This window comes from Phyllobates terribilis, unplaced genomic scaffold (assembly GCF_046119375.1).
Source record: "Phyllobates terribilis strain yellow unplaced genomic scaffold, ASM4611937v1 Scaffold_5__5_contigs__length_657084704, whole genome shotgun sequence".
Taxonomy (NCBI): Eukaryota; Metazoa; Chordata; class Amphibia; order Anura; family Dendrobatidae; genus Phyllobates; species Phyllobates terribilis.
In genome coordinates this window covers 44,565,117-44,579,659 of record NW_027362765.1, presented here as the reverse complement: position 1 = coordinate 44,579,659, position 14,543 = coordinate 44,565,117, and the positions used below count along the sequence as shown (strand labels likewise).

Sequence of the window (14,543 nt, the reverse complement as noted above, 5' to 3'; positions counted from 1 at the left end):
TGTTGAGATGCACACCCAGCTATATCCAGGACACCACGGATATTCTCTGCAAACTGTCAGCCCTGGGCCCACTTCCGGAGGACACAATACTAGCCACCATGGATGTAGAGTCTCTCTACTCCAACATTCCTCATGAGAATGGAATTGCAGCATGCAAACATTTACTACAAAAAACAATCTGGCCACAGAACCAACTCTGCAATTCATCAGGTTTGTGCTCCATCACAATTATTTCTCCTTTGAGAACAATTTATACCAACAATGTATGGGTAGCGCCATGGGAAGAAAAATGTTCCCACAATATGCTAACCTATTTATGGCTAAACTAGAGGAGGAGTTTTTGTCATCTTGCTCTATTAAACCTCTAGCATACTTCCGCTACATTGATAATCTGCTAATAATCTGGACAGGCTCAAAAGATGATCTGCTCACCTTCCACAATAACTTCAACAGGTTCCACCCAACCATCAAGCTTACCTTCAACTTCTCAAAATTCCAAATACATTTTCCGGATACGACCATATACATCAAAGACAACACCATACAAACATAAATTTACCATAAGCCCACAGGACATCTGGCATATCTTAGATGGAACAGCTTTCATCCAAGACACACAAAAAATTCATCATCTATAGTCAAGCTCTGAGGTACATTCAAATCTATTCAGACAGCAAGGACAGAAAACTGCAGCTACTATCACTGAGGAATATATTCCTATAACAAGGATACCATGCACTGGTAATAGATGAACAGGTTCACAGAGCTACAAGAATACCAAGAAGTAGCCTCCTGAATTACAGACAAAGGGAGGACAACAACAAGGTACTTCTTGTGGTCACATACAACCCCCACATGAACATCCTAAGGAAAATTCGTGCTGATCTCCAACCCATATTCCAAACTGAAATGAATATTTCCAGAACTACCACTTCTCTCCTACATACAGCCCCCTAACTTAAGGAATCTCCTTGTCAGAAGTGTCCTCTCATCACCATCAGTGACGTGCACATTCCCATATAAAAACAAAAAATGCAAAACTTATACCCACATATTACCATCAAATACAGTCTGCATACCTATCACAAATCAGGACTACAAAATCATGGATGTCTTTTCATGTACATCCTCCAATGTGATGTTCATGATACAATGTAAAAGGTGTCCGGAAGGAGTTTATATTGGAGAAACTATGCAAAAACTGCAAACAAGAATGAATTTACACAGACACACAATTAAGAATGAACTGGACACACCTGTGGGAAAACATTTCTCTGGCCCGGGACACTGTATGAAAGATCTAAAAGTTTTAATACTTAAAGGTCACTTCAAGGGCAATAGAGAAAGAAAAATTGGAGAATTCAGATTGATAAGGATGTTCAACTCACTGACAACAGGACTAAATATAACACCTGGGTTTATGACTCACTACATGGGCACAATTCGCACCTCCAGATAATTAAACATTCCCAAGGCCTCTCATTTTGCAACAAAAAAATAATAATTTGATCTCCCTAACTTATCAGTAAGAGACATCACAACTTACACCTCATGAACAAATGTCTTGTTGTAACATCTCTCAAATGTTGTGCCTTTTGTCTTATGAATTAATTTGTAATCTTGCCTGACAAAGGAGCCTCTGTGCTCTGAAAGCTTGCATATATATCTTTTTTTTCTGGTTAGCCAATAAAGGTATCACTCCCAGAGTACTATTGTCATTTTTGGCATAAAAGCATTTATAATTTCTTAAAAAGAATCCCAAGCTCTTTTCTCAACAGCTTTCATTTTTGTTTCGAACATGTTATACTTCATGAGTTTCCAAATATTCACACCCACAAAGATGTCTTCCTTCAGTTTTGCTTCAGACAGTTCTGAAATTTGGAACACAGGTACTTAAGTCTCTCCTTTCGGTAGAGCTTTCACAAACTGCTTAATCATTCCAAGCTTAATTTGGAGTGATGGCAGAAGAATTTTACTGGGATCAACAAAACTTTCCGCAACTAACTATGTTCTTGAGTCCAGGTTGCAAAGATGTTCTCGTTGGCAAACTTTTTTGGCTCCAGTCCTATCCCGGCTGTCCCATTCACATAAAAAGCATGGGTACTTTGTGTATCCTCCTTGCTGCCCAAGAAGCAAATAGAGAGCTTTCAGATCACCACGTATTGACCAACCTTGATCCTCAGAGTTAAATTTCTTGAGAATAAAGTCTAAATTCTCATAAATTTCCTTCAAGTGCACAGAATGCCTAACAGTCACTGAAGCATACTTGCTGCCATTGTGCAGTAGCACAGCCTTCAGACTTTTTTTGGATGAATCAATAAAGAATCTCTACTCGCTCACATTGTACTCAATGTTTTTCTATCTGCCCAGGAACATCATTCTAATACACTAGAGCACCATCTTTAGAAAAGTATGAAAGGAATTCCTTTTCTCTGCTTCTGTACCATGAAAAACAGGTACCAGGAGCTGGTAGGTTGTTTTCCTTAAGTCTAGAGCCTAAAAGTTCTGCAGAATGTTTAGAAAGGTCCAAATCCCTGACTAAATCATTTAATCCTAGCTGTTATAAAAGCTGTTGCTGGTTGGGAATAGCATGAAAGTCTTCGTCAGAATCCTTCTCTTCATGTTCTGAATCAGGTGTATCTTCACGTTTCCCCGAAACCGTGAAGGGATAGGTATTTCTGGACCATGAGGCACAGGACAAATCGCTGATTGAAGGTCCAAATATATAATTTATTTCTTATTTTTAAAGTTGAATACTTCCACGTTGCAGGTACAAAAGTAGCAGTCATGACCATGATTTTGCAGTTTCCTCCAGATCATAGGCACGCCAAAACTCTCTCTCTTCCCTTTAGACCACGGTCTTAGTTCTTCTACACAAGCCAAACACACTACATATGGAGCCCGCGACTTGTCATGATCAACTAGTTTTACACCGAAGTACGCATAATACACTTTTCTAAAGAAGTCTGTAATGTTCCTTCATAGTTTCTTCACGACAAAACCAGTGCAAATGTAACAAAAGTTGTCGGGTGAATTACGACACACCCTTGTAGCAATTTCAATCACGTTGTTAAAAACTGAAGCTTAATCGACCACAACCACTAAATACTGAAATAAATTGTGGTAAGCACATCACCACACTCTTATAAACTCAGTCTACAGAAATTGGGCTTTGCTTTCCATAGCAACCAATCACAGTGCAACTTTCAGTTCTTATACGGCTGAGGTAAAATGAAAGCTGTTCTCTGATTGGTTGCTATGGACACCACAATACAGATATGATCTGTGACTAAAAAAAAAATGTCTTTACTGCCCATAACAACTAATCACAGCGCAGCTTTCAATTCTTATACTGCTGAGGTAAAATTAAAGATATGCTATGCTTGAATGAATGCTATGGACACCACCACACTCTCTGGAAGCTGGGTTAAGAAAATCTTCTCGGCCCACAGTGTAACGGGTCTGGGAGGCGGAACCTCTGGGCTACAATACAAGGGGGCGGTCCTTGTAAAGGAGCGGGTGGCGACCAGGCAGGTAGTCACAGGAGGTGACCAGGACAGTCTCTGGGTGTACGGGCAGGAGGACACGGCAAGTGATCGGGGCAGTCTCTGGATAAAGGGTAGGTACGACCTGTGATGGCTGAACCTCCAGGTAGGCTAGCAAGGCAGATGAAGAATGTGTGCTCCCAGGTGAGCAAGCGAGAGTCTCTGGAATAGCAGGTGGTCACAGCACGTGACGGCGGAGCCTCCAGGTAGGCAAGCAGGCAGGTAACGGAGAAGCGCTCCCAGGTGAGCGGGCAAGAGTCTCAGGAATAGCTGGTGGTCACAGCACGTGACAGCGGAGCCTTCGGGCAGGCAAGCAGGCAGGTAGCGGAGAAGCGCTCCCAGGTGAGCGGGCAAGAGTCTGGAGTAGCTGGTGGTCACAGCACGTGACAGCGGAGCCTCCGGGCTGGCAAGCAGGCAGGTAACGGAGAAGCGCTCCCAGGTGAGCGGGCAAGCTGGTCCATAGACAGACTGACCGGAGTTGTAAGGCAGACCGTCGGACCTCAGGCAAGCAGGCAGGTAGCTGAGGTGCGCTCCCAGGTGAGCGGGCAGGCTGGTCCTTAGACAGACTGACAGGAGTAGTAAGGCAGACCGTCGGACCTCAGGCTGGCAGACAGGTAGCAAGTAATCAGGCAGGAATCTGACAGGTAACTGGCAGGTAACTGGCAACGGGACCTGAGGGCTGAAGCACAGGTGAGACACAGGTGCAAACAACATTGCTCGAGCACCTCCATTTTGGAGGAGGTGCCTTATATATGATGAAGTCCTCCGGCCATTGGCCGGGGACTCCTTAGGACGGCGCGCGCGGCCCCTTTAAGAGGAGGGGAGCGCGCGCGCGCGCGCCCTAAGCACCGGGGCCGGGAAGGAGCGCGCGCTGAGAGCAGAGCGGGAGGAGGACGCCGGGAAGGAGCGCGCGCTGACAGCAGAGCGGGAGAGGGACGCCGGGCACGGGGCAGAGCGGTGAGGGGAGCAGTGTCCCTGCCTAACAGAGGGCAGGGACGCCGGCACTACAGTACCCCCCCCTTTAGGCCCCCCCTTTTTTAGGCCAGACAGAAATTTAGCTAGGATGAGAGGGGCATGGATGTTCTCCCGGGGCTCCCACGTTCTCTCCTCAGGACCAAACCCCTTCCAATCTACCAGAAAAAAGGTCTTTCCTCTTACCCTTTTGGTGGCAAGAATGTTCTCTACCTCAAACTCGTCCTCAGCAGAAACCGGAGCAGGAGGCGTACCTGTAGACTTGGAAAAAGAGTTAAGTACCACAGGTTTGAGGAGCGATACATGGAAGGAGTTAGGGATCCGTAAGTTGGCCGGGAGTTTCAATTTATAGGCCACCGGGTTGATCTGACTGGTGACCTCCAGAGGTCCGATGAACCGAAGCCCTAACTTGTAAGAGGGTATCTTGAGTCGAACATATTTAGATGAGAGCCAGACCTTATCTCCTGGACGAAATTGAGGAGGATCCAGGCGTTTTTTGTCAGCGTGTCTTTTCATCCGCTCGGACGACTGAAGGAGTGCGGATCGGGTACTCTCCCAAATGGAGGAAAATTTGCTAACGAGAGATTCCGCAGCCGGGTTGTCCACCGAGGTGGAGACAGGAAAAGGAATCCGAGGATGCTGACCAAAGACTACAAAAAACGGGGATTTGGAGGAGGATTCGCTCTCGTGATTATTGTAAGAGAACTCGGCCCATGGTAGGAGATCCACCCAGTCAGAATGGTGGGCATTAACGAAGTGCCGGAGGTAACTGGTCAGGTTCTGATTGATCCGCTCCACTTGACCATTGGACTGTGGGTGGTAAGCGGAAGAGAAGTCCAGGGTGACGTCTAGTAGTTTACAAGTGGCTCTCCAGAAGCGTGAGGTGAACTGTACCCCACGATCCGACACGATGTGGAGGGGCAGGCCATGAAGACGGAAGATGTGACGAATAAAGTCTCTAGCTAGCTCGGGTGCAGACGGAAGGCCTGGCAGGGGAACGAAATGAGCCATCTTGGAGAAGCGGTCAGCGACCACCCAAATGACCGTACAACCGGCAGAGAGTGGGAGGTCAGTTATGAAGTCCATTGCAATATGCTGCCAGGGGGCAGCAGGTACTGGGAGCGGAAGGAGGCGACCGGCTGGCAGATGTCTCGGAACCTTGTTGCGGGCGCAGGACACACAGGCAGAAACAAAGTCTATTACATCCTTGTGCAGGGTAGGCCACCAGTAGTGCCGGGAAATAAGCTGGAGGGTCTTCTTCTGACCAGCGTGGCCAGCCAGTTTAGACGAGTGACCCCAGTGAAGGATCTTCTCCCGATCAGGTACTGATACGAACGTCTTTCCGGGAGGGAGACGATTTAGACTCACGGGAGCCACCTGCATTACTCTGGCGGGATCGATGATGTGTTTCGGATCTTCCTCGAGATCAGATACCAGAAAGGATCGAGACAAGGCGTCCGCCTTGACGTTTTTGTCAGCCGGGCGAAAATGAAGGACAAAATCAAAACGAGCAAAAAACAAGGACCACCGGGCTTGGCGCGGGTTAAGTCTCTGGGCATGCTGGAGGTAAGCCAAGTTCTTGTGGTCAGTGTAAATTATTACCGGGTGAAGAGCCCCCTCAAGCAGGTAACGCCACTCCTCCAATGCCAGTTTGATGGCCAATAACTCTCGATCTCCTATGGAATAATTGCGCTCTGAGGAGGAGAAGAGTTTAGAGAAGAAGCCGCAAGTTACCATCCTCCCGGAAGAAGATTTTTGAGTAAGTACCGCTCCAGCTCCAGAGGAGGAGGCGTCCACTTCCAGGAAGAACTGCTTGTTGCCGTCCGGGCGATGCAGCACCGGGGCGGAAGAGAAGGCCTGTTTTAAGGAAAGAAAGGCTTCTTCTGCTTCGGGCGGCCACTCTTTGGGATTAGTACCCTTACGGGTGAGCGCGGAAATTGGGGCAGTCCGGGAAGAGAAGTGTGGTACGAAGAGGCAGTAGTAGTTGGCGAAGCCCAGGAACCGCTGAATGGCCTTCAACCCCTCCGGTCGGGGCCATTTCTCGATGGCAGACAGTTTCTCTGGATCCATTCGTAGGCCGGTCTGAGAAATAATGTAGCCCAAAAACGGAAGCGAGGTCTGCTCAAAGAGGCACTTCTCGTATTTAGCGAAGAGGTGATTCTGCCTGAGCCTGAGCAGGACCTGACGAACGTCCCTCCGGTGAGTCTGGAGATCCGGAGAGAAGACCAAGATGTCGTCCAGGTACACCACTACGCAGGAGTAGAGAAGGTCCCGGAAGATGTCATTGACCAACTCTTGAAAGACGGCAGGAGCGTTACAGAGACCAAAGGGCATTACCAGGTATTCATAGTGGCCGTCCCGGGTGTTGAATGCCGTCTTCCATTCATCCCCTTGACGGATACGAACCAGGTTGTACGCCCCACGGAGGTCTAGTTTGGTGAAGATTCTAGCCCCCCTCAGACGATCAAATAATTCTGGAATGAGCGGAAGGGGGTACTTATTCTTCACCGTGATCTGGTTTAGGCCTCTATAGTCTATACAGGGACGGAGAGAGCCGTCCTTCTTTTTGACGAAAAAGAAGCCTGCTCCCGCCGGGGAGGTAGATTTCCGGATGAATCCCCTGGCCAGATTCTCCTCAATATATTCGGACATCGACCGGGTCTCAGCAGCGGATAAAGGATAAATACGCCCACGGGGAGGAGTAGTACCGGGTAACAGGTCGATGGGACAGTCGTATGGTCTATGAGGGGGTAATGTCTCTGCCTCCTTTTTATTAAAGACATCAGCATAAGACCAATAAGGAATTGGAAGTCCAGGTAGATTAGCTGGGGTAGGAGAGGGACGGACGGGATGGACGGGAACCAGGCAGGTCTTATGACAGTCTTGTCCCCAGCGAAGGACTTCTCCGGTTTGCCAGTCAAGCACGGGTGCATGTTTCTGGAGCCAAGGCAGACCTAGCAAGAGGGCGTGAGAGAGTCCAGGCAGAACATGAAAGGAGATACTTTCAGAATGCAGCATTCCCACCTGCAGAGTAATGGATTCGGTGATGAGTTGGATGGGGCGTGGTAAGAGCCCCCCATCCACGGCAGCCACAGACAAGGGTACAGCCAGAGGTTTGGTGGGGATGCGGTATTTCTCTACCAGGGACTGTGAAATAAGATTCCCGGCTGCTCCAGAGTCCAGTTGGGCTAGTTCGAAATAACGGTTCTCCCCGTAGACGATTGAAACTGACAACAGCAGGGATGGAGAGGATTTATTCTTGTCTAGGTGGACCTCTCTGAGCGAACCTAGACACAGGCGTTTCCCGACCTCTCCGGGCAGGCACGGATCCGGTGCTCCTTACTGCCACAGTAGAAGCAGGTCCCCTCGGCACGGCGTAAGTCCTGACGGGTCTTGACCATCTTGGTCTGGTCGACCTGCATAGGCTCAGGAGGGTGTACCTGGTTAGAGACAGAAGGAGTGACGGGTTTCTGAAAAGTAGGAGCTAGACGTGGTAACCTCCTCTCACGGGTGACCTCTCTGGCACGCTCCTGGAACCGTAGGTCAATCCGGGTGGCAAGAGTTATTAAGTCATCGAGAGTGGTAGGAATGTCCCGACCGGCAAGTTCATCTTTAACACGGCCGGACAGACCCTCCCAGAAGACGGAAACCAGAGCGTCGTTATCCCAGGCCAGCTCCGAGGCAAGGGTACGGAACCGTATGGCATATTGGCCCACGGTGAGACTCTCCTGACGGAGGCGTAGCAACGATGATGCAGATGAGGTCTTCCGTCCGGGTTCGTCGAAGACTTTCCGGAAAGCCGTGAGAAAAGCAGGCAAGTTGGACACCATGGGGTCTCCTCTCTCCCATAGAGGATTTAGCCAGGCCAGGGCCTCCCCGGTGAGATGGGACATGATGAAGGCAATTTTGGCCCGGTCGGAGTTAAACTGGTGGGACAAAAGTTCAAAGTGCAGGGTGCACTGATTTAAGAAGCCCCGAGCCTGGACGGAGTCGCCTCCGAAGCGAGGAGGTGCAGAAAGCCGGGGTCCGGGGTAGGATACCATGGTATTAGTGGGCAGCGGAGCTGCCGGATTGCAAGATATGGCACTGGCGGAGGTTGTTGGTGGATCAGACAGAGTGTTCAGGCGAGTATAGACATTCCGCAGGTGACCCAGGATGGACTCCTGTTGGGACCTCTGACGGGACAGTTCAAGACAGAGGTCCGAGAGCGAGGGAGCTTGGGTGCCACCGGGTTCCATGGCCCGAGCAAACTGTAACGGGTCTGGGAGGCGGAACCTCTGGGCTACAATACAAGGGGGCGGTCCTTGTAAAGGAGCGGGTGGCGACCAGGCAGGTAGTCACAGGAGGTGACCAGGACAGTCTCTGGGTGTACGGGCAGGAGGACACGGCAAGTGATCGGGGCAGTCTCTGGATAAAGGGTAGGTACGACCTGTGATGGCTGAACCTCCAGGTAGGCTAGCAAGGCAGATGAAGAATGTGTGCTCCCAGGTGAGCAAGCGAGAGTCTCTGGAATAGCAGGTGGTCACAGCACGTGACGGCGGAGCCTCCAGGTAGGCAAGCAGGCAGGTAACGGAGAAGCGCTCCCAGGTGAGCGGGCAAGAGTCTCAGGAATAGCTGGTGGTCACAGCACGTGACAGCGGAGCCTTCGGGCAGGCAAGCAGGCAGGTAGCGGAGAAGCGCTCCCAGGTGAGCGGGCAAGAGTCTGGAGTAGCTGGTGGTCACAGCACGTGACAGCGGAGCCTCCGGGCTGGCAAGCAGGCAGGTAACGGAGAAGCGCTCCCAGGTGAGCGGGCAAGCTGGTCCATAGACAGACTGACCGGAGTTGTAAGGCAGACCGTCGGACCTCAGGCAAGCAGGCAGGTAGCTGAGGTGCGCTCCCAGGTGAGCGGGCAGGCTGGTCCTTAGACAGACTGACAGGAGTAGTAAGGCAGACCGTCGGACCTCAGGCTAGCAGACAGGTAGCAAGTAATCAGGCAGGAATCTGACAGGTAACTGGCAGGTAACTGGCAACGGGACCTGAGGGCTGAAGCACAGGTGAGACACAGGTGCAAACAACATTGCTCGGGCACCTCCATTTTGGAGGAGGTGCCTTATATATGATGAAGTCCTCCGGCCATTGGCCGGGGACTCCTTAGGACGGCGCGCGCGGCCCCTTTAAGAGGAGGGGAGCGCGCGCGCCCTAAGCACCGTGGCCGGGAAGGAGCGCGCGCTGAGAGCAGAGCGGGAGGACGACGCCGGGAAGGAGCGCGCGCTGACAGCAGAGCGGGAGAGGGACGCCGGGCACGGGGCAGAGCGGTGAGGGGAGCAGCGTCCCTGCCTAACAGAGGGCAGGGACGCCGGCACTACACACAGTAGTCAATCACAGCACATTAATTTCTAAGGAATCTAATGACACCAAAATTATCCACCAAAGGTCAAAGTATCCACCAAAGGGTTAATGTATGGTGCAAGAAAAAGCGTATGGAGTCAGTGTTTGTGAAAAAACGGTACGTGATAGAATTTTTTAGATATTTTTACTGAGTTCAGCGATCAAAAGTATATAAAAATCACCTTTTGCTTTTTAAAAATTTTACCCTCGGAAACCTGTGTGATCAGCATTTCATAAGGTTTTAAACTTGTTTTTATAAATACATCTAGTTCATGCAAAGACTCAATAATTACATTGTTGACTCCTATTTCTCTAGACTTCTGCTGGATATCGGCTTCTAGGCCAAATCCTGACTGATGACCCATTCTTGTCTAATCAGTGCTTGAAGTTTATCACAATTTCTGTGTTTGTTTTCGTCCATCTGCTTTTTGAGGATTGACCAGAGGTTCTCAGCGGGATCAGGAGAGGCTTCTGGCCATGGACCCAGAATTTCAAAGGTTTGTTCAACGAGCCACTTAGTTATCACTTTTGTCTTGTGACATGGGGCTCCATTTGGAGAAGTTGCTCTTGAGGATGTTTAGATCCCATTCTTTATTCATTGCAGTGATCTTAGCCAAAATTGTGAGTGAGCCCACTCCACTAGATGAAAATCCTGCAACACATATGTCTTCATAGGCTCTGACATCTGAGCAACATGCTAGTGGGTGTGAGGGGGCCCAGGTAAGAATATTACCATGGGGCCCACAGGACTCTGGCAATGGTCCCGGTGATAGCTCCCTTTATTTGCTGTGGTAGATTATATCATATGATAGCTGCAAGGCGTTATGGGGAAACCCCCATGGCCGCATGGGATGTAACTGATCTCTTCTACAAGTCTTCAGCATTTAGCAAAATGGTGCCGGGAATTTTTCTTCTCTCTTTGTCGATCCTATCAATTTTCACAGTGTTCAAATTTATAAGTGAGAGAGCTGGACACGAGACAACTGGAGCAGTTTGCTCATGAGGAGTGGGCCAAAATACCTGTCGAGAGGTGCAGAAGTCTCATTGACAGTTACAGGAATCCTTTGATTGCCTCAAAAGGTTGTTCAACAAAATATTAAGTTAAGAAGAACCATCATTTCTGTCCAGACCTATTTCATGAGTTTAACTTTTTTAAACATTCTGTGGAAGCAGAAAAGCAATGTCTGACTTTCATTTGTTCATTTTCATAGATTTTTAATTTATTATTACTTTTGTCAGATTCAAGTTATTTCTGTGACCATTGTGGGTTTTTCTTTCATTAAACGAGGGGTACCAACAATTTTGACCACGTGTGTAGATACACGGCTCCACTCCATATACATCACACATATACACAACTCGGCTCCGTACACATTATACACAGCTCCACTCCGTACACGCTGCACACAGATGGCTCCACACCAGTCATACATATACACGGCTCCGCTCCATGCACATAATCTGCAACGTATGCAAGCGGCTCAGCTCTGCATGCATCGTACACACACGACTATGCTCTATATACATCATACACATAGGATTCAGCTCTGTATGCTTAATATACACACAGCTCCACCCTACACACGCCATACAAGCGCGGCTCCGCTCCGTACACCTTGTACACGCGCTGCTCCGCTCCGTACATCTTGTACACGCGCGGCTCCGCTCCGTACACCTCGTAGACGTATGGCTCCGCTCCGTACACCTCGTACACGCGCGGCTCAGCTCTGTACACCTCGTACACACGAGGCTCCGCTCCGTACACCTCGTAAACGCGCGGCTCCAGTCCGTACACCTCGTACACGCGCGGCTCCGCTCCGTACACCTCGTACACACGCGTCTCCGCTCCGTACACCTCGAACACACGCGGCTCCGCTCCGTACACCTCGTAGACGTGTGGCTCCGGTCCGTACACCTCATACACGCGCGGCTCTGCTTTGTACACCTCGAACACGCGTGGCTCAGCTCCGTACACCTCGAACACGCGCGGCTCCACTCCGTACACGTGCGGCTCCGATCTGTATACCTCGTACACACGCGGCTCCGCTCCGTACACCTCGAACACACACGGCTCCGCTCCGTACACCTCGTACACGCGCGGCTCCGGTCCGTACACCTCGTACACGCGCGGCTCTGCTCCGTACACCTCGAACACGCGCGGCTCTGCTCCGTACACCTCGAACACGCGTGGCTCAGCTCCGTACACCTCGAACACGCGGCTCCGCTCCGTACGCCTCGTACACACGCGGCTCCGCTCCGTACGCCTCGTAGACACGCGGCTCTGCTCCGTACACCTCGTACACACACGGCTCCGCTCCGTACACCTCGTGCACGCGTGGCTCCGGTCCGTACACCTCGTATACGTGTGGCTCTGCTCCGTACACCTCGTACACGCGTGGCTCAGCTCCGTACACCTCGAACACGCGTGGCTCCGCTCCGTACACCTCGTACACGCGCGGCTCCGCTCCGTATACCTCACACACGCGCGGCTCCGCTCCGTACACCTCGTACACATGCGGCTCCGCTCCGTACGCCTCGTAGACACGTGGCTCTGCTCCGTACGCCTCGTACACAAGCGGCTCCGCTCCTAACGCCTCGTAGACACACGGCTCCGCTCCGTACACCTCGTACACACGCGGCTCCGCTCTGTACACCTCGTACACACACGGCTCCGCTCCGTACACCTCGTGCACGCGTGGCTCCGGTCCGTACACCTCGTACACGTGCGGCTCTGCTCCGTACACCTCGTACACGCGCGGCTCAGCTCCGTACACCTCGAACACGCGCGGCTCAGCTCCGTAAACCTCGAACACGCGTGGCTCCGCTCCGTACACCTCGTACACGTGCGGCTCCGCTCCGTATACCTCGTACACGCGCAGCTCCGCTCCGTACACCTCGAACACACGCGGCTCCGCTCCGTACACCTCGTACACACGCGGCTCTGCTCCGTACACCTCGTACACAAGCGGCTCCGCTCCTAACGCCTCGTAGACACACGGCTCCGCTCCGTACACCTCGTACACACGCGGCTCCGCTCCATACACCTCGTACACACGCGGCTCCGCTCCGTACACCTCGTACACACGCGGCTCCGCGCCGTACACCTCGTACACACGCGGCTCTGCTCCGTACACCTCGTACACACGCGGCTCTGCTACATCCACACTGTAAACCCCTCCTGACCCCACACATAACCTTCCCCTCATCCAGCACCATGACAACCAGCACAGCAGAGTCCTGCATCCACTGAGGCCCCTGATCATGTGACCCCTGACTCCTCCCCTCCTGTGACCTCATCACAGGTCCTGTGCGCACAGAACAGCCATATATGTGGTGGCGGCTCTGCAGGTGGAGGTATGTGGAGAGACCCCATTACTGGGCGCAGGGGGCATTAACCCCTCCATTCCTGGAGATAGTACCCCCTCCCCCAGTTCTGCCATGTGTATATGTACAGTAATATAACGCTGGATGTGCTCATGTATACAGGAGACATTAACCCCTCCATTCCTGGAGATAGTGCCCCCCTCCCCCCAGTTCTGCCATGTGTATATGTGCAATAATATAACGCTGGATGTGCTCATGTATACAGGGGACATTAACCCCTCCATTCCCGGAGATAGTGCCCCCCTTCCCCCAGTCCTGCCATGTGTATATGTACAGTAATATAATGCTGGATGTGCTCATGTATACAGGGGACATTAACCCCTCCATTCCCGGAGATAGTGCCCCTTCCCCCAGTTCTGCCATGTGTATATGTACAGTAATATAACGCTGGATGTGCTCATGTATACAGGGGACATTAACCCCTCCATTCCCGGAGATAGTGCCCCCCCTTCCCCCAGTTATGCCATGTGTATATGTACAGTAATATAATGCTGGATGTGCTCATGTATACTGGGGACATTAACCCTTCCATTCCCGGAGATAGTGCCCCCCTTCCCCCAGTCCTGCCATGTGTATATGTACAGTAATATAATGCTGGATGTGCTCATGTATACAGGGGACATTAACCCCTCCATTCCCGGAGATAGTGCCCCCTCCCCCCAGTTCTGCCATGTGTATATGTACAGTAATATAACGCTGGATGTGCTCATGTATACAGGAGACATTAACCCCTCCATTCCTGGAGATAGTGCCCCCCTTCCCCCAGTTCTGCCATGTGTATATGTACAGTAATATAATGCTGGATGTGCTCATGTATACAGGGGACATTAACCCCTCCATTCCCGGAGATAGTGCCCCCCTCCCCCCAGTTCTGCCATGTGTATATGTACAGTAATATAACGCTGGATGTGCTCATGTATACAGGAGACATTAACCCCTCCATTCCTGGAGATAGTGCCCCCCTTCCCCCAGTTCTGCCATGTGTATATGTACAGTAATATAATGCTGGATGTGCTCATGTATACAGGGGACATTAACCCCTCCATTCCCGGAGATAGTGCCCCCCTTCCCCCAGTCCTGCCATGTGTATATGTACAGTAATATAATGCTGGATGTGCTCATGTATACAGGGGACATTAACCCCTCCATTCCCGGAGATAGTGCCCCTTCCCCCAGTTCTGCCATGTGTATATGTACAGTAATATAACGCTGGATGTGCTCATGTATACAGGGGACATTAACCCCTCCATTCCCGGAGATAGTGCCCCCCCTTC

The 14,543-nt window shown here is 51.0% G+C and overlaps 1 protein-coding gene across 2 annotated transcripts in view; it reads left to right on the top strand.

Moving 5' to 3' along the window:
- The window catches only part of LOC141271871 (uncharacterized), a 137,592-nt gene that overhangs the window by 36,733 nt on the left and 86,316 nt on the right, over nucleotides 1-14,543 (top strand). Inside the window, exon 1 of one of the 2 annotated variants that reach the window (XM_073682071.1) lies at nucleotides 13,179-13,239. The exons of the other annotated variant lie outside the window; for it this stretch is intronic. The gene's annotated coding sequence lies outside the window, so the exon portion shown is untranslated. Of the gene's footprint in view, nucleotides 1-13,178; nucleotides 13,240-14,543 lie in introns of those variants that run through there. 2 annotated transcript variants of the gene reach the window in all.